The sequence below is a fragment of the Syngnathoides biaculeatus genome, chromosome 18, assembly GCF_019802595.1.
Source record: "Syngnathoides biaculeatus isolate LvHL_M chromosome 18, ASM1980259v1, whole genome shotgun sequence".
Classification (NCBI taxonomy): Eukaryota; Metazoa; Chordata; class Actinopteri; order Syngnathiformes; family Syngnathidae; genus Syngnathoides; species Syngnathoides biaculeatus.
The window spans coordinates 3,775,961-3,794,320 of record NC_084657.1 but is presented as its reverse complement, the minus strand read 5'-3'; the positions used below and the strand labels follow the sequence as shown (position 1 = coordinate 3,794,320).

The 18,360-nt window shown below is 39.3% G+C and overlaps 1 long non-coding RNA gene across 1 annotated transcript; it reads left to right on the top strand.

Annotated features, from left to right (window-relative positions):
• The first annotated feature begins 1,601 nt into the window (after positions 1-1,601).
• On the top strand, positions 1,602-17,683 carry LOC133491566 (uncharacterized). Its single transcript, XR_009792435.1, has 3 exons — positions 1,602-1,790; positions 6,741-6,837; positions 17,535-17,683. It is a non-coding gene; the product is annotated as an uncharacterized LOC133491566 (long non-coding RNA).
• Positions 17,684-18,360: the final 677 nt, after the last annotated feature.

The following is an 18,360-nucleotide window of genomic DNA, read 5'->3' as shown; positions in this document are numbered from 1 at the left end:
TGGCTAGTAACCAGTTCAGGCTGTACCCCACCTCCTGCGCCTTGACTGCTGGGATAGGCTCCAGCGACCCTTGTGAGGATAAGCAGCTAAGAAAATGGATAGATGGATTTTCCATACTATGTCCTCTTTAAATGAGAACTGATACTTGCCACTTTATTCCCATCGTCGTTGTTTTTATCTCAGAAAAGCAGAATCTTTAAAATGCTGTCATCCAATTACTGTTAGTTGCGCAATATGTGACAGATTTGTTATGGAGAGCAATAAAAGACAATCCCTTCGTTTTACTGTTAAAAAGTATCAGCTTTCACAAGCATATCCACACAGTAGAACAAAGACGCACATTACAGACAGACAGGACGGCCTTGACAGTCTTTGTAAGACCTTCTCCTTCGTTGTTTAGTCTTCCTTCGGCAGCCTCGTGAAATATTTAACACTGAAGATTCCGAAGAGGAACCTGAGGATGTGTTTATCAGCTTCCTGTCATTACTCTTCATCTTGCATGCTGATAGAACTTGCACATTTTCCATTACACAGATACAGTTGGAGGTTAGCAGACTTAAGAAATTTCCCGCACTCCAAGTATTTTACAACGTTGTAACGTGGAGCCCCCACCCCCGGGAAGGTCAGTGTGCACGCTCGGGGAGGCCTTTAAGCGTGTGACGACCATGTGTTTAGTTTGTAAACGACAAGAGGATGTGGTGAGCCACAAGCACCACGAGCAGCGTGCTCTCTGAGAGGAGCTGCTCTTTAACAACATTTACAAGCACATGGCTCTACATGTGGCTCTCAGAGATACACGAGAATAATTGCTACAGGATACTCCAGTACATCTGCACCATTTATTTTCATTCAAGTTGAATGACTAAAAATGTACTGCAGCATACAGAAAGCTGTTTATAATATTTAGGTACCCGTCCATTTTCTGAAGCGCTTGTTCAAGGATGTTAAATGATCTGGAGCCTATCACAGCTGACTTTGGGCGAGAGGGCATCCTGACATGGTCACGGAATCGCAGGACACAGAAAAACATTGATGTCTGAGGTGTTCAAATGCTTATTTGCAGCTGTATCACACAAATGAATTGTTAAAAAAAAATCATACATTGTGATTTCTGGATATTTCTTTTTAGATTATCTCTCCCACAGTGGACATGCACCTACGCCTCCATGATTTCTAAGTGGGAGAACTTGCAATATAGCAGGGTGTTCAAATACTTATTTTCTTCACTGTATAAGAGACGTGTGTTCTTTACGCCAGAGAAAATTTCTGGTCAGGCGATATTAATGATCTCTTGAGTTCGCTCAGGTTTCATTCTTTCAAAGCTTTTTGCAGACAACAGTTTTTATATTCATCGTTTAAGAAAGTTAGATGTAAGAGGATTAGTGTTGCATTTACACCAATAGTTTTTGCAAACTTTGCAAAATTTCAGTTTTTAAATCATTTGACTGGGAAAAAAATGACACCTGCCGATTTTATCACTATTACCATTATTATTATTATTATTATTATTATTATTATTATTATTATCATTATAATTATTCATAGTAGTAGTCGTAGTCCTAAATTAATCTTTTGTTAAAAAAAAAAAAAAAAAAAAAGCAAAACGAAACAATCTGCTTTGGATTTCAATTTGATCAACCAGTTCCAACCGGTCCAAATCACTGATGTTATCAGACGGCGTTCTTTAAATACTTTCGCATCTAAGTTGATGTATTGCAATACAAATACATGGTATTGTTTCAGTGTACCACAGAAGGTGAAACGCGTATCCAAAATAAAGTCCATCACTGGTAAGCATAAACATACTTGCCTGTTTGTTCAAATGACGTTTCCATGCTAACGATAGCATCGCAAGCTAAGTGATGAAAGGCAGCTCACCTCGAAGCTAATTGACGATTTAATTCAATAAATGTCCTGCTTACAAGCATTCACTTCAGTTAAACTGTTCTGCTTAAAGAGTGCCGTGTTAGACGTCAATTTGTAGGCTAGTCTTAGACTTAGTAACCTTAAAGTTCCCTGCTGGCATTTTTTGGGACTAATATTCAATTGGCATCAATGAATTGTCATTGAAAGGGATATTTTCACACTCAGTATATTCATAATAATGACTAATTTGGTGCATGCACAAAAACGTGATAAACTAACAAAATAGTTAATATACTTTGTTAAGCCAATGTCTAACTTCAAGTCTTCCTAGTACAGAGTTATATACAAGCACACTAAAACTAGCTGAAATCCCTCATACAAACTTTCTTTCTCAATTGGATATTCTTTATTTTCTGAATTCACAGACAGCGCAATAGGTTCTGATTATTTAACATCTTTGAACCAGTCTTCAACAATACAGCTTCATTACTCTAATAAGAATATTTTAAGTGAGTGCAAAAACATCGCACAAAATTTTTGCTTAACCGGAGTGGGATGAAACAGGAATGAGTAAAAGTTCATATCAAATATTTGTTGCTGTTTCATGTATGTATCTTCACTTTTTAGATTTTGACTTTCTAACATTGACATCCTCCGTGTTCTGTATGTAATGTGAGAAAGTAGCGAAAATACCAGCTGAGAGGAACATAAAATATGCAGACAATTCTATAGCCTCCTCCACAGACATGATAGCGTCTCCTTTCGTTCTCAAACTTAATCCTTTGCACTTGTGTTACCTTCGTTGCTTCCCATTTGATGTGACCATTTTATATATTCATCACATTCATCCCTTTCACCCAAGCTTTCGCAAGACACTGACTGCTTGCTTTCTGCATACCCTCATCTCAGTTTTGGAGATGTTTTTAAACTCTAAATGTCTTTAGTGTGAATACAGCCCTTAAAGGTCTTATCCCGAGGAAATGTATTTTATTTGTCTATCATAGAAATGTAGCTAAAATTTCATCAAAAATATTTAAAAAAATTCTCAACACAACAGAAATGAAATAAATTAGCGTCAAAGTCAGTCTCGAGATTTTGTTCGAAATGTCACTTAGATTCGGCAAGTTCCGTAACTCCTCGGAATGTGACGTCATGTCACGTCAACGTTTAGCCAGAGAGTGAAAAAGCTAGCAAAGATCGAGGGCAGTGTGTTGTATACGACTGTTCTGCGTCAGACACTGACGGAGTCAGTTTACATGAATGGCCGAAAGATGAACAGATAGGCAGGTTATGGACCAGGTTTGTGAAGACAAAGCGGACGCATTGGACTTACAAATCAAAGTGGATAGTAATATGTTCCAAGCATTTCACGGAGGACTGCATTGAAAACCCGGGACAGCTTTCACTTGCCTTCGGTAGCAAGTAAGTACGTACATGTTCAATTGTTTAGTATTGACAATTATATACTTTTTTTTTTTTTTAAATGTAAGTACAATACCAACGCAAATATATATGTCAGCTAATATCCGTATCCATGTAATGTTTAGGACGTGATGAAATTTGGACACTGTATAAAGTAAGTGTACTGTTGATGTTAAGGTCTTCCTGAAATTCACCTACGGTAGTGTGTGCTTTCTAGTGTTAGATCCATTATTTAAAATACGGGCTGAATCTTGAAATGCAGAACAATACCAAAGGTTGAAATTTTTGTTTTATGCCGACTCAGTCTCTAGTACAACAACAAACAACTCACTGTTGTGTGCAAGCAGCATCAGATGTTTAAACTTGTTTGAATTAGATTATTTCGTCAACAAGGTGTACGTAGATTTCTTGAGGCACATACCTGTGTTTTGGGTGCAACTTCATCAGGTCTCGCCGAATCCTGTCCTAGTGTTGCATTCGTCAATTTCAAACACATATTGTTGAATTACACCTGCATTGGATGTTTCTCAAACACGAGAAGAATAAGAAAATTCCTCCTTCAGTTCCTATCTCTTCCACAGAGCATTCCATAAAAACCTCTTCATTATTGCTGTCTATCCCCTCTGGATCCCACTCGCAGCGTGTATAATTGTATTGGAAGCCATTGTGTTTACTGGGGTTGTCTTGGCGTGATGTCACACGGAAGCAGCTTCAACAGAGCCTCCGTTTGAAACAGACATCGGAGCCATTCGGATTACAAAGAAAATGTGCACTTTGGCGCTAATTTATTCAATTTCTTTTGTATTCAGAATTTTTTAAATGTTTTTTTAATGGAAAAACTAGCTATGTTTGTGTGATATATAAATAACATATACAGTGAAGAAAATAAGTATATGAACACCCTGCTATATTGCAAGTTCTCCTACTGAGAAATCATGGAGGGGTCTGAAGTTTTCATCGTAGGTGCATGTCTACTGTGAGAGAGATAATCTAAAAAGAAAAATCCAGAAATCACAATGTATGATTTTTAAACGCTTTATTTGTGTCATACAGGTGCAAATAAGTATTTGAACACCTGTCTATCAGCTAGAATTCTGACCCTCAAAGACCTGTTAGTCCGCCTTTAAAAGTCCACCTCCACTCCATGTATTATCCTGAATCAGATGCACCTGTGTGAGGTCGTCAGCTGCATAAAGACACCTGTCCACCCCATACAATCATCAAGACTCGAACTTGTAGGATGGCCAAGACCAAAGAGCTGTCCAAAGACACGAGAGACAAAATTGTAAAACTCCACACGGCTGGAAAGGGCTACGGAGAAATTGCCAAGAAGTTTGGTGAAAAAAGGTCCACTGTTGGAGCAATCATTAGAAAATGGAAGAAGCTCAACATGACGGTCAATCTGAAACGGAGTGGAGCAGCATGCAAGATATTACCTCGTGGGGTCTGAATGATTCTTAGAAAGGTGAGGAATCAGCCCAGGACTACACGACTGACCTGAAAAGCGCTGGGACCACCGTGTCCAAGGTGACTGTTGGTAATACACTAAAACATCATGGTTTGAAATCATGCATGGCATGGAAGGTTCCCCTGCTTAAACCAACACATTTCAAGGCCCGTCTTAAGTTTGCCAATGACCATTTGGATTATACAAAGGAGTCATGGGAGAAGGTTTTGTGGTCAGTTGAGACCAAGATGGAACTTTTTGGTCATAATTCCACTAACCGTGTTTGGAGGAAGACGAATGATGAGTTCCTTCCCAAGAACACCATCCCTACTGTGAAGCATGGGGGTGGTAGCATCATGCTTTGGGGGTGTTTTTCTGCATATGGGACAAGACAACTGCATTGTATTAAGATTAGGATGACCACTGCCACGTATTGTTAGATTTTGGTGAACAACCTCTTTCCCTCAGTCAGAGCATTGAAGATGGGTCGGGGCTGGGTCTTTCAACATGACGACCCGATGCACACAGCCAGGAAAACCAAGGAGTGTCCCTGTAAGAAGCATAACAAGGTTCTGGCGTGGCCTAGCCAGTCTCCATACCCAAACCTGTCTGATCTAGAAAAGATCTGTGTGGAAGAGTGGGCCAAAATCCCTCCTGCAGTGTGTGCAAACTTGCTGAACAACTTCAGGAAAGGGTTGACCTCTGTAATTGTAAACAAAGGCTACTGTACCAAATATTAACATTGGTTTTCTCAGATGTTTAAATACTTATTTGCAGCCTTAACACAGAAATAAATTGTTAGAAAATCATACATTATGATTTCTCGATTTTTCTTTTTAGATTATCTCTCTCACAGTGGACATGCACCTACGATGGAAATTTCAGACCCCTCCATGATTTCTAAGTGGGAGAACTTGCAATATAGCAGGGTGTTCAAATACTTATTCTCTTCACTGTAGGTCCTCTGCGTTAGACCTTTAACATGTACAGTTCTGTTTGTTTCACATGGTTGTTGACCTACAGAGGAATAAGCATTGGCACAGGTAAAATCTGAGTACAGTACTTGCCTTGGAGTGTTCTTCAACAACATTGTCCTTGAGCGTTTGATTTAATGATTAACTTCTTAGTACAGTATTGCCTGCATTTTATTGCGCAAACTATTGGTGATGTTTAAATTACAGAGCCAACGAGCTAACGAGAGCCAACGAGAACCTTCCCCCTGGCCTCGACCATATTTTTTTGTTATTCCTGCCTCAAGCTGTCACACTTTAAAACCTGCCGCTGTGGTTTTTTTTTTCCTCCCCTCCTTCCCTGGACACAGACCCAAGTGTTGTGCAATCACTTCTCAGTAACCACACGCTTATGGTTGGCATGGCACTTTCCAGTAGTCGGCCTGAAGAGTGAGCCGAGACGTCTTGTTTTTGTTTTGCTGGGTTTCCTGGGAAGTCGAGGTTCTTTCAGAGCTCATTTCCATCCCCCCACGTTACTTCCATTAATCTCCCAACTCCTTCTCAAAGCAACTGCTTCAACCATGGGGGGATAGTCCATGGAAACAAAGGGATAGATCGTAGTGATAGGGTTGCATGAATGGGAAGAGGGAAGGAGCGATCTTTGCTTGTGTTATTATGACTTCATGAGTTGTGTAATATCATCTGCCGGCAAACAGAATAATGGAGCTGTTCTTGTGTCAGTGTGCTGAACATTCCTACCCTACGGCCCTGTCCTCTAAACTCAACAAGAACAACCTCTGTCTCCTAAGGTCTCTTGCTCCCTCTCTCCCTCCCTTTCTCTCGCACTCATTTGCCCTCTCCCACCCTTTCAAGTGCTGTTTTCTACACTTTCACTTCTCTACCTTCTTTCACTCCTCCGCCTCTGTCCCTCCCTCCATTTCTCTCTGTTGTACCCCCCTCCCCCCACCACCCTCTCTTGTCTTCCTTGTTTTGCTCACACTCTGATAGCATGTCCCTGCCATGTGGTTGACTGTCCCTCTCTCTGGCCTCCACAGTAGGTGCCCTACGTGGAGTAGAAGATGCAATTGAGCTGGCCTCGGCATCCTCTCCTTTGCGGGTTTTGATTGGCACCCCGTCACTTCAGCTCACTTGGTAAGCCAGCGTTTTCCTTCACTCTCCCCAACAAGTTGTGCACTGTTTGTGTAATGCTACTCAATTGCCTCTGTGTGTCAGTGTGTGATGTTGATGGCGTGACGCAGCTCTTAAAAAAGGTCTTGATTGTGCTGATAAGGAAAGCTTTAGAGGGCTTCTTGTGCCTTGGCACACAGGAGGAGTATGCCAAGGGATTGCTATGTGCGTGCACGCAATTGAGAGTGGGGACACACGTGAGAATTGGCTGTGGTAGCTGCACTGTTTTGAGAGGGAGTCCTAGAACAATCGCACTCGTTGACCCCTCTGACTGAATGTGCACGAGAATAAAATGACTCTAGTGCCCGCCTCCCACAATTCTCCCCCCTCTGTCACTCACTCACCCTCCTTTTTCTGTGTTCAGTCCCTCTCTACTCTCACCATCTCCTGAGCGTTTCTTTTTTTTTTTCTTTTTTTTTTTCCTCCATAGCAAGGAGGTCCGGGCTGTTTAGATCACTGAGCAAAGACATCTGTTTGTGTTTGCTGCTTTGACTGCATCTGTCATCATAGCTGTCATACTCAGGTACCCTTGTCCGGTGGTCCTGAACTGAAACCACCACGTGCGTTGTTTTTAAAAACCCAACTAATTCCCTCCCACTTGCAGTTAGAGTTTGCCCTGGCTCACATTTGATCGTGGTTTCAAAGCGGGATGTCGCCATCTAGCGATTTCAGTTAGAACTGCAGGTTTTGGTGTCATTGGGTTCATGATGAAACTCTGTGCTCCTTGTTGGGGCTGCTCTAATGCATTTTCTTCTTTAATAGAGTTGGGTTGTTTTTAAAGGAAGAGCTTTTTCACAAATTGGGTTTATTCAGGTATTTTCAATGTATTATGTTTCATTTGAACTTTAATAAACATTTTCCTGAAATTGCTTTTACATTTAGATATACTTACTCTACTACTACTTAGAGACAAAGACAGGTTTTTGTGCAGATTAAATAGGTTACACTCAGCTCTGTAGTTGATGAAGTCGTGAGCACCGGTGCAAGTAAGAATGGTTTATGGATTATTTGATGGTTGGGAATGCTTTTAACCGTAATTGGAAAAAAATAATTATCCCACTTTGCTCTTTCACTAGCTGAGGATTCAGTCTCAGTTTGTGGTCTAAAGTAGGACTATGAAGAACAGATGAGCAATGAGAAATTGAGCTACATCCATGCAGACCTCAGAGATGGCACGGTGCCGTGCAGGCACGATTATTAACAGTGCTAAATATGAGACTGGCAGAAAAAAAGGAATTCGGAACATTCAGGCAGAGATTTTAGTATTCCACTAAAAATATACACATTTTATGCCAATTCATCAATAAAACTGACCAAAGAAATGTCCCCGAATGGACCATCCATAATTAACCAAAAAAATGAAGACATGAAACAGAATCTTTTGTGATTATATGTCATTTTGTAATTTGTTACAAATTGACTTTTGTTGTTTTTGCTGCACATTAAAGGCTTTTGATTTGATTATGATATTGAAAAAATGTCTTTTATGGCTTGTACCCTGTTTATATAATCGACTTTCCCTAGTGCGACGTCAGTTGCGTGTTTCTAAGTGATCAGTAGAGGGTACCAGAGGTCTTTTTGAAAGACAATCTTGCAGGGTACAATCACTATGGCAACGCGATGTCATCCATTTTAAACATGCCTTTCTCCCACTGGTTCTCATTCTGGCACCCCCAGTGGTGAATGGTTTTATAAGTTTCTGATTCCGATAATGGGTCAGAATTCTGCAATGTCAAAAAAAATGTTTCAATGTTATCACTATTCTAATTAGATTTTTATTTATATTTTCTGCATTTGAAATAGTTTATTTAATGTATAATTTATATCGGTCTGTTCTTGCAAGTTTGCATTTTTTGCATTTCGTCTGTTACTTTGCAGTATGACAAACCAACATTGTTTCCATGTTAACTACCCTCATTAGGCTTTGTTGAATGGCACCTTGAAGTTTCTCATCCAAAGCCATCTTAATGTAGTCAACAAACAAGAAGAACCTTTTGGACGATAGAAGTCTGTTATTCTGGCTGTTATTAAGCCTGACATTTAGAAGGTTTAAATTGTCACACCTATAACCCCCAAAGTCGGATAAAGTGGCAATTTTTCATGCATGGCGATGCTAATACACTCTTGTCTGGTCTGTAGAATTTTGCCAGATCAATTTGCAACACATGCGACATGACTCGCGACAAGCACAGTTTTACCAGGGTGGGGAGCAGTATGAGGAGTTGGTGCCAAGCTCTTGTGGCATGTCAAATAATTCTTCCACTCTCTCTCAACAGTGAATCAGGATTGTAAAGATAATAGATTATCAACTGGCCACTAGGTCTTATTTTTCCAAATGACACTAAACAAAAATGAATGGCAACAACAAAATATGATGTTTGACGTGAGCTGAGATTTGGCAAATTTTTCATGGGTGCAACTCACATACTCAGCTCTGCTGCTCATCCCACAAACGCATGTTTCTTTTAAATGTGGCACCATTTAAAAGGGTAATAAACTGGCTTTACAGCATTATAAGACTTATTGCCGAGACTCATTGCTACAACAAAGAAATACTGGAACAAACAAATGTTCTTCTTATGCTATGTTAAGTTGCCATCTTTTTATATTTTGTCCAAAGCATAACCTGATTTGTGACTTTGCAGCTTCTAAGCCCAAACCCTGATAAATGAGCTACTGCCACCCCGACCTTTACAAAGCCTTTTTATATAGAGTAAACGTAATAAATGAACTGCCAATGAAACCTTGTCTAAAACTAACGTTTTATAGAGAGGGAAGAGGAAGGTTTTCGTAAAACAATACTGTCACATAATAGTATTTTTTTAGGTAGTGTTGGAATTAGTAAGTGTTCTATAGTGGAAATAAAAGGTCTGCAAACCCCTGTTCAAATGCTGTGTTTTCATGACATAAAAACAGATCAAAATACATTTAAAAACTTTTCACACCGTTAATGTGGCCTCTAACCTGTGCAACATAATGAATTTTTTTTTTAGTTTCAAGAGGGGAATTAAAACTCAACAACTGGGATAATGTGGCTGTACTCATGTGAGCACTCTTTTATAACTGCAGATGTTGCTTTGTCAGATTTAACCATTCACCTTCCAACTCATCTTAAATGGGTGTTACAGTTAGGGCTGGGGCACACACACCTTTCAATAAGCTACTGTACATGTCTCTGATTAACCCCAAATAAAGTTCAGATTCTCTCGTAGGCTTTTCCTGATATTTTTTTTTGTAGTCACACTTTATGGCAGAAGCTGCAGCATCAAAGGAATCTTGTTGAAAATGTCAGTTAAAGAGAAGAGTATAGTCGAATTTCAAAGGCATGAAAAATACAACGGCACATATTCATCACAGTCATCATCAAGTGGAGAAAATATGGCACAACTGTGACATTAAGAACTGGACGTCCCCCAAAATAAATGTGAAGACGAGAAGAAAACTAGTCACGGATGTTGCCAAAGGGCCGACTGCAGCGCTGAAGAAGTTCCAGGATTTTCTGGCAATTACTGGCTGTTTAGTATTTGTGACAAAATTCTCCCATCTGCCTCATATGTCTGGACAATAGGGGAGAGTGGCCCAACAAAAAAACAAAACACCTAATGCCATTTGACATTGCAGAAACATACTTGAAGTCTCTCAAAAGCACGTGGGAAATATTTGTGACGTGCATCCATGTTTTTAGGATGTGGGAGGAAACCGGAGCGCCCAGAGAAAACCGACAGAGGTATGGGGAGAACATGCAAACTCCACACAGGTGTGGCCGGGATTTGAACCCTGGTTCTCAAAACATCTCTGACTGATTGGGCACCCCAGGTCGATACTGTTGCTGCTCACTAAGAAGATTTGTTATGTCTTGTGTGACTTCACACGTGATAGCTGTTCAACTTGCTTCTTTTTTTCAAGTTTTGAGGCTTTTTTGATAGAAAATGTTCACATTGTACCGTTTGAATTCAGAGATTCCACTATGTTTTCTTGAGGGTGACCTAACTCGGATACTGATTGAATAATTTAATGCTTTGTGTTTCATCTGTGAAAACTAATACGACTTTGTGCTAATAGCACACTTTTCACCAATTAACTGCACCAATGGCATCACTAAGCCAATTTTACCCCCCCCCACCAAAAAATAATGGTAAATAATTTGGTTGCTGCGCCCCTGTGAAACTGCTCAGGGTAAACCTGCCCAATCCTTAAAACTTTGGAACACTCCTGAACTGCACACACCGCTGTAAATGGTAGAAATTGTTCTTGTGCAAGTACTGAAATTTGTCCAGTAGATGGAGATCAAAAGCATAAATTCACTAAATTGTGGAGGCACTTCTGTTGTTCACTAACTTGTGGGATTTGTGCACTTTTTTTTTTCGGTGTGTGCGTCCATCCCTCTTAGACTGCGGGAGATCATTGTACACTGGCAGAACTGGTTCTTGTAGAGGGATAAAACCATGCAACCCAAGCGTAGCGAGAGAAATAGCATACATATTGGCACAACATCAAGTGTATTTTAACCTGCTATTGCCAGGGAGGTTAGTGAGTGGAGGATGGTTAATTCAAGGACTGTGAAAACAATAAAATCGAGCCAGAGCATTGCCGAGATCTTGTTTCATTTGGGGGCCCACAGAAGTGGCGATCAGAATACTCACTTGCGCATTGAATATTGTTCTGGACAATTTTTGTTATTATGAACATTAAAATTGAGTGATGGGGTGTACATTGTTACCTCTGTTTAAACTTTTTTAGCAACTGGTGCTCAATCCTGACGTCATGGGGTCAACAGTGAACACATTACAAGACGCAATTTATTACCAATGAAGAGACCCATATTGACACATACAAAGTTGGACTTTGTGTGTGTTTTTTGCTTTTCGATTTTTTGAGTGACAACACATGACTATTTAAGATCAGAATTTTCCCCGTTGCTCCTGGGTAATAACTACATCAATTTCAACAAATCTTGTGTAATTTTTTCCATATAATTTTTAGGGTTTGCTCACTTATAAATTGCACAGTTTGTTTAAAAATACACGTTTTACACATCTCCCCAAATCTAGGCTTTGACTCTTGGCAATTAGAGGAGGCAGAACTTTATTTTCCATCAACCTATCACTTAAAGCACCGTGAGTGTCTGGCAGTTTCATCACACTCATATCTCTGTCATTTGCAAATTAGTTCTATTCCGTCTGAAGAGAAACGGAGGTGAGTGTAGTTGATCTCAAGTCGCCAACTAATGGCAGATCAGCCATGACAGAAAAGATGACATTCATAAATAAACGTTACATCTTTGTGATATTATTCATATATTTACATAGAAAAGTAAGTCATGCTGAAGCTCTTATGTGCATTTAAAAAAAAAGAAAGAAAGAAATAAAATCAATAAAATAAAGGGAAAAGAACAGTCCCCACAGTGTGGCTCAGATTTCCAACTCACCTGACATCTGAATGTTGCCTGTTGTAAAATTCCATAAACAAAAACCTTCATATTCACCTAAAAAATGTAGTGCCTTTGGTAAATTTTCCACTCGTCCTTTATTGTTGTTGTTGTTGTATTGTGTCACTGAACACGAATCAGTAAGAGAACTGCTTGGCGACTCAGAGATGTTCTTAGTTGCTCTGCAGATGCTCAGTTTCAATTTCAATTAATTAGAATTGAATTGTCCTAATGTTCCATCGTTGCAGTGTTCACACTTGCAACGTATGATGAAGTATTTTACACACAGATGTTTGTGAGAGTTTAACATTTGGATGAGAATGTGACATACCTCACCACAAATATTTCTGCTCTCCTGAAAAAATGAAGAGGAGCAAACGAGAAGAAGCAAACAAGAAGCACGACTACTATCGTTCATGTTTTTTTTTTTAACTATTTCCCATTCTCATTCTCATCTGTCCAAATGTGACTTACGCATCTCCACCAGGAATTTATTCACAAATGGCAAAGGCATTTGTATATAGGGAGCGTTCTCTGTGTATCTAATCTGGGTATTATAAATTGGATTAATGACTTCTCAGATGTAACATCTGAGACATTCCAGGCATGAGTCTGACTCGCTGTCTATTCCTGTCCCGTGCAGTCCATACATGCACACACACCTACACACACACATACACAAACACACAAATGTGAGAGAGATCCAGAATAAAAGACAAAAAGAGAAAGAGAGAGGAAGTGAATAGTAGGCAAAACTTTAGTGGCAGTGTTTGTTAATTCTGTAAAAGCACCCAGCCCCCCCCCAAAAAAAAAAAATCCCCAAGAGTAAGTTAAACCTGATCAGAATTAGTTATATTGCCTTTAATTTTTTTTAAGGTACTCAAGATGCATTGAGGTTGCGTGTATAATAAATCTGTGGTTTATTGAGCACACAGGCGGTCTTTACGTTTTTTGTCCGCTATTACCGTACATTCACTGGAAATTTTGATAAAAGTGAATTGTGGTGATCTATTTATGGCAATTGTTTGTTTTTGATTTTTTACATAAAGGAACCACATGACTCACATTGTTATTATATATTATCTATTACTTATTAACAGTGACTCCTCAGAGATGGTTAAGGATGAAAGGGATGGTGCCACGTGTGTAGCCACGGTGGGAAAGAATGATGATGCAACAATGAAAAGATTCATTTTACATGCATTTGTTTAAAAAATCCCCCGAGCATGCTGCTGTGCACAGAAATGTTTTTTTGAATAGTGTAAAAACGGAATTCAAGACTTGATGAAAGAGGTAAAGGTGAAGTGTAGGAAACTCCAGTAAATGGCACAAAATGGGGAAACCCCACAGCAAATTGAACACGCATGCCAATTTTTTGCACAGGACAGGATTGACAAGAATTATGCAGTCCGTAACTGACATAAAACTCAAGTCAAAAGAAAATGAATGATTTTACACAATGACCGTAATGGGTATGCATATAAGTACTAATTACATAACTACATTGTTGTATTTTGACTGAGTTTATGCATCAACTGTCACTGTTTTCTGATAATCGTGGAATTTGTTTATCATCAGAGTTATGGGCAAAATATTGCTGTTTTATCCCAAGTTGTCCTGTTAGTACAAATAATAGTAATCACAGGGCTGATAAAGTGTGTAATTTGGTGAGATGAGACAGGACCAGTTGCTCCTCACAATGTGGTTCACTTTTGCAGGGTTTAGTTAACTGTTACCATACAGCTCTAACATGTCATGATTTAATATTACTGTACTATCTTCATCCCCTCATGCCATGGATATGAGCAGTGATTCCCAACCAGTGCGCTGCAGCACATTTCTCTTCATATGTGCTGTGGGAAATGATGCAATTTCACTTAATTGGTCTAAAAGTCTTGCACAAATAACTTCAAATGACTTCTTGATCTTCATCAATCATCTTTCAATGCCAGCAATGTAGACTGATTATACTAATTAAGTGCTCTTCCTTTAGATGACAGATGGTGTAGTAATTTATTCGTGTATTTACTTTTTGTGTCATTTTTCATTAAATGTTCCTTGAGATTTTTCTCATATGAAGGTGAGGAAACTGGATGAGAGGCTTCCTTCAGAAAAAGGGTCGTTGATGTGATGGGGAGTTCTGTTGCTGCTCATGTGTGTTGTCAAAGTTTTCACTGGTTTGAATTCCTAAATTAGTTTTTCTGCGATTTCTGTTAAGCATCAGTGATTTGACATGACTCTTCAGTTTTTGTCCATTGTTATTTCTGAGTAAATGACTACATATACTGTGTACTAACCAATCAATAATCATGTGCTATGTTTTGAATTGTGACATTCTGGATTTACTTAGTTAGGTTTGACATCTCTTGCTTTACAGTCATGCGTGATGAGTTGTGGTGATTTTTGAGAAAAGGTAACAACTTTCCCAACTTAACATTGTGAGCAAAGTAGCCTATCGGTGTTCCCAGTCCGCCTGTTACACTGACTGCGTTCATAATATTTGCAGCGTTATGTATGACGACTGATATGGCCATATTCAGGAATTTCAACTTCAGTTCATTCAGTAATTTTCTGAATCCCTCTGCCAAGTACACACTTGTGTGCCTTTACATCGCCCAAGTCTGCAGTCCACATCTGCCTGAACAACATATTGGACGTTCACTGGCAAGTACTGGAACTCTCTACAGTCCTGGAGGTCCACCATGATTTTAATAATTGCAGTATGACGGCACGGTGAATCAGCTGTACAGTGTTGGCCTCCCATTTCTGAGGACTGCCCATGTGGCGTTTGCATGTTCTCCCCGTGCTTGCATGGGTTTTCTCCGGGCACTCTGGTTTTCTCCCACATCCCAAAGATATGCATTAATTGGAGAAACTAAATTGCTCCTAGGTTTGATTGTGAGTGTGACTTTGTTTGTCTCCATGTGCCCTGCAATTGGCTGGCTAACCAGTTCAGGGTGTACCCTGCCTCCTGCCCGTTGACAGCTGGGATTGGCTCCACCAGTCCCGCAACTCTTGTGAGGATAAGCGGCTCACAAAACGGATGGCTATTTAAACACCAAAGTGTCGAACATCCGCTATCTTAATGCTAATGTATTACGCAACACCATTGGCGGGCTAATAGAAATGACCATCAATGTAATAGTAAAAAAATGCCTTTAATACATGAATTGTTTGATTTTTCAATTGTGAAGACACCCTTTTGTGTCAGACTCAAATCCAGGCAACTGGGACATCTGCTGTGAAGTATCCATGAATGGACCAGACCCGAGGGCACTCAATTGCACTGAGTACATGAGAACATTTGTGTATGAGACTCAAATATTTTCCATCTAGCAGTATGTGCTACACCCAGTAGTAGAATTCATCTACAGTATTGAGTGCTAGGTAGATTGAGGGGTTGGGGCGCCTGAAAATGCGAGCCAATTATACATGAGAGTGAATATTTTTTACCTCACAATAATCCAGTTTCTTTACTTTTCCCATAGGTTTTTAACACTTTTGTCAAGGCACAAACGTGATCTTAAAATGATTACAATGAAGATGTGAGTCACTTTCTTTTTCTTCAAAAGGAGTACAGTGTCCCTGTCCAAAAGGATTGCTCACACGCCATTGATTTGCCCTCCCACATCTGTCAGGTCTTGTTCTCCCTCGCCTAATCTAAGTCTGGGACTTCTCTCCCCACCCCAGTTTCGCCAGATTGCTTGGGTGCTCCGTTGCGTAATGCCTAACTGCCCTAGTGCGTCACAAGCACCCTTTCTACACACGGAATGTGTGCATGAGCTTAAACAAACGGAGCACAAAGCGTTACACTGGCCCCCTTTGTGGCCCATTCAGCTGTTACTAACCTGTTTGATTATAGCTGTCAATCATCCAAGTTCATTCAAGTAGGTGTACAGTGTGTACTGTAGAGGATTTGGGAAATGACATAGCATTTACTTCCTAATTGGAGCCTGATCAATTCAGTGATCTCACATGATAGTACTTTCAGCCATATTGTCGTAATGTCACTGGTTATTTGCATGTATATGTTTTTGGTTCTTTTATGACAACCAGCCATTGTATTTTCGGTGTACTCTGGTCAATCACTTAACACATTTTGACCTTTTAACAAATCAGCGAAATTGTTTCTTTAAGTTGTGCGTCATATGAAATAAGTCATAATTAGCTGTAACGTTAATCACATGCCACCAGTTAAAACCAATTTAGCCACTTATTGATGAAGCAATGGTATTCTGAGTGCTTATGTTGAGCCGTGGTGTTACAAATCATGTGTTCAAAAGACAATCTCCTTGTGTTTTTTTTTTTTTTTTTTTAGTTAAATGAAAGATGTGTGTGAACAGCATCGTAATTGGTTTTTAGTCTTTATCAGGGTCAAGATCACAAAGCTGGCAACTCAAACTGTCAGAGAGAAATCCATCCCACTCTTCTTGTCCTCCTGTCCAAAGTGTGCTGGCACACATAATTAAAAGATTAAAATAGTATGTATGACTGTTGAAGATAAAACATTTATAAACTATTACCCTTACTTAAAAAAAGAAATCATCATGAGATGCATTGTGGAGGATTGTGCTTTGATGACTCGAGAGTCAAATGAAGACATTTGACTGAATGTCTTTGACTGACTGGGAAAATGTTATTTTTTAATATTTAAAAAAGATAATTTTAACCAAAAAACCTATGAATTAAAAAGCTGAATATCTGCTCCATTCCCCTCTGATAGCGGTCTGTTTATTTATATAATATTGTGAAAAAAAATACTGCATATTTCACTTCAAATGTCCCTGAAGTGCTGTTGAAATGTTATTAGTTTAATATCTGCAATTGGTTTGAGGTTCAAATTCTGATTCAGTTACAGGTAATTTCTTTGTGTTTCTGAGTCCCCCCCAGAAATAATGCTTTTATTTCTTAATTATTAATTTCACCTGGTCTGTACATTTAGCCCTGCTATATTTTTTGTTTGCCAATCAGTCCTCACCTGTTTGCTTATAAATAGCTGTGTTATATCACGCAATTTATCTGAACCCATTTTAAATGTTTTTTTCCCCTGTTCTGTCTCAGTGGTTTCGTCTTTTCTTCATCTTTTCAAACTATACTTATTTTTCAATATTTGACTCACTGTCACCGAGCCTGAGAGAAAGAGGGTCTTTCTCTGACTCAAAACTATTTCCAACAGTGGATTCACTCCTACTATGTTTTTCACCACTTTCCCCTCTTCACTGCTTCTCCATAGAGCATCAGACTGTGGCCTGTGAGCTATGGATTCTCCCAATCTGTTCCTGCCGAAAAACCAACACTGAAGCTTAAGAATGGGTGCAGGGCAAGGCTGGATGATGGAAACGGCACCACTTCATGGCAACACCTCTATCTGTGTGTGTGTGTGTGTGTTGTGTGTGTGTGTGTGTGTGGTGTGTGTGTGTGTGTGTGTGTGATCTCATCCAATGTCAGTCAGACCGGAAGTGCTTTTGTGGGTGAGTACCTCTTGCCAGTTCCACTAAACATTTTTTTTTTTTTAATCAAAGCTTTACTCTGTGATCACTGACATAATCACAGGAATGCACAACCGTACATGAAAACATTATGGTTTTCAGATAAATAATTTACATGTCGTTCAAATATCACACACACAAAATGATTGTTGCTCACCTAAAATGCAATTCATGGCCTACTATAAGAACATAGTTATACTATATTGTATTTGCAAATTTTTTACAACTTTCCCTTTTCCCACTTAATTATTATTTTTAAACTTCAGTCACAGATATAGTTGATTAATTCCACTACTGGTGGCCTTAGATTGAAATAACACAAATTTGCATTCAGACTGTGCTGAGATGAAATTAGCAAGGAAACTCCCAATAGGTGCTCAGAGTTTCCCTCAAACAGTCCTGGTGTTTTCACACCTCTAATGAAATTTGCAGCTGCTGTGAGTACATCGGCTGTCTGCAGTCATTTTATTGAAAAGCAAATCAACATTTCGACACACAATCATTTTCCATGTGATTTTCAGGCTAAATATTATGATGTCCATGATTATAAAGAGTCTAGTCTATTTCTGT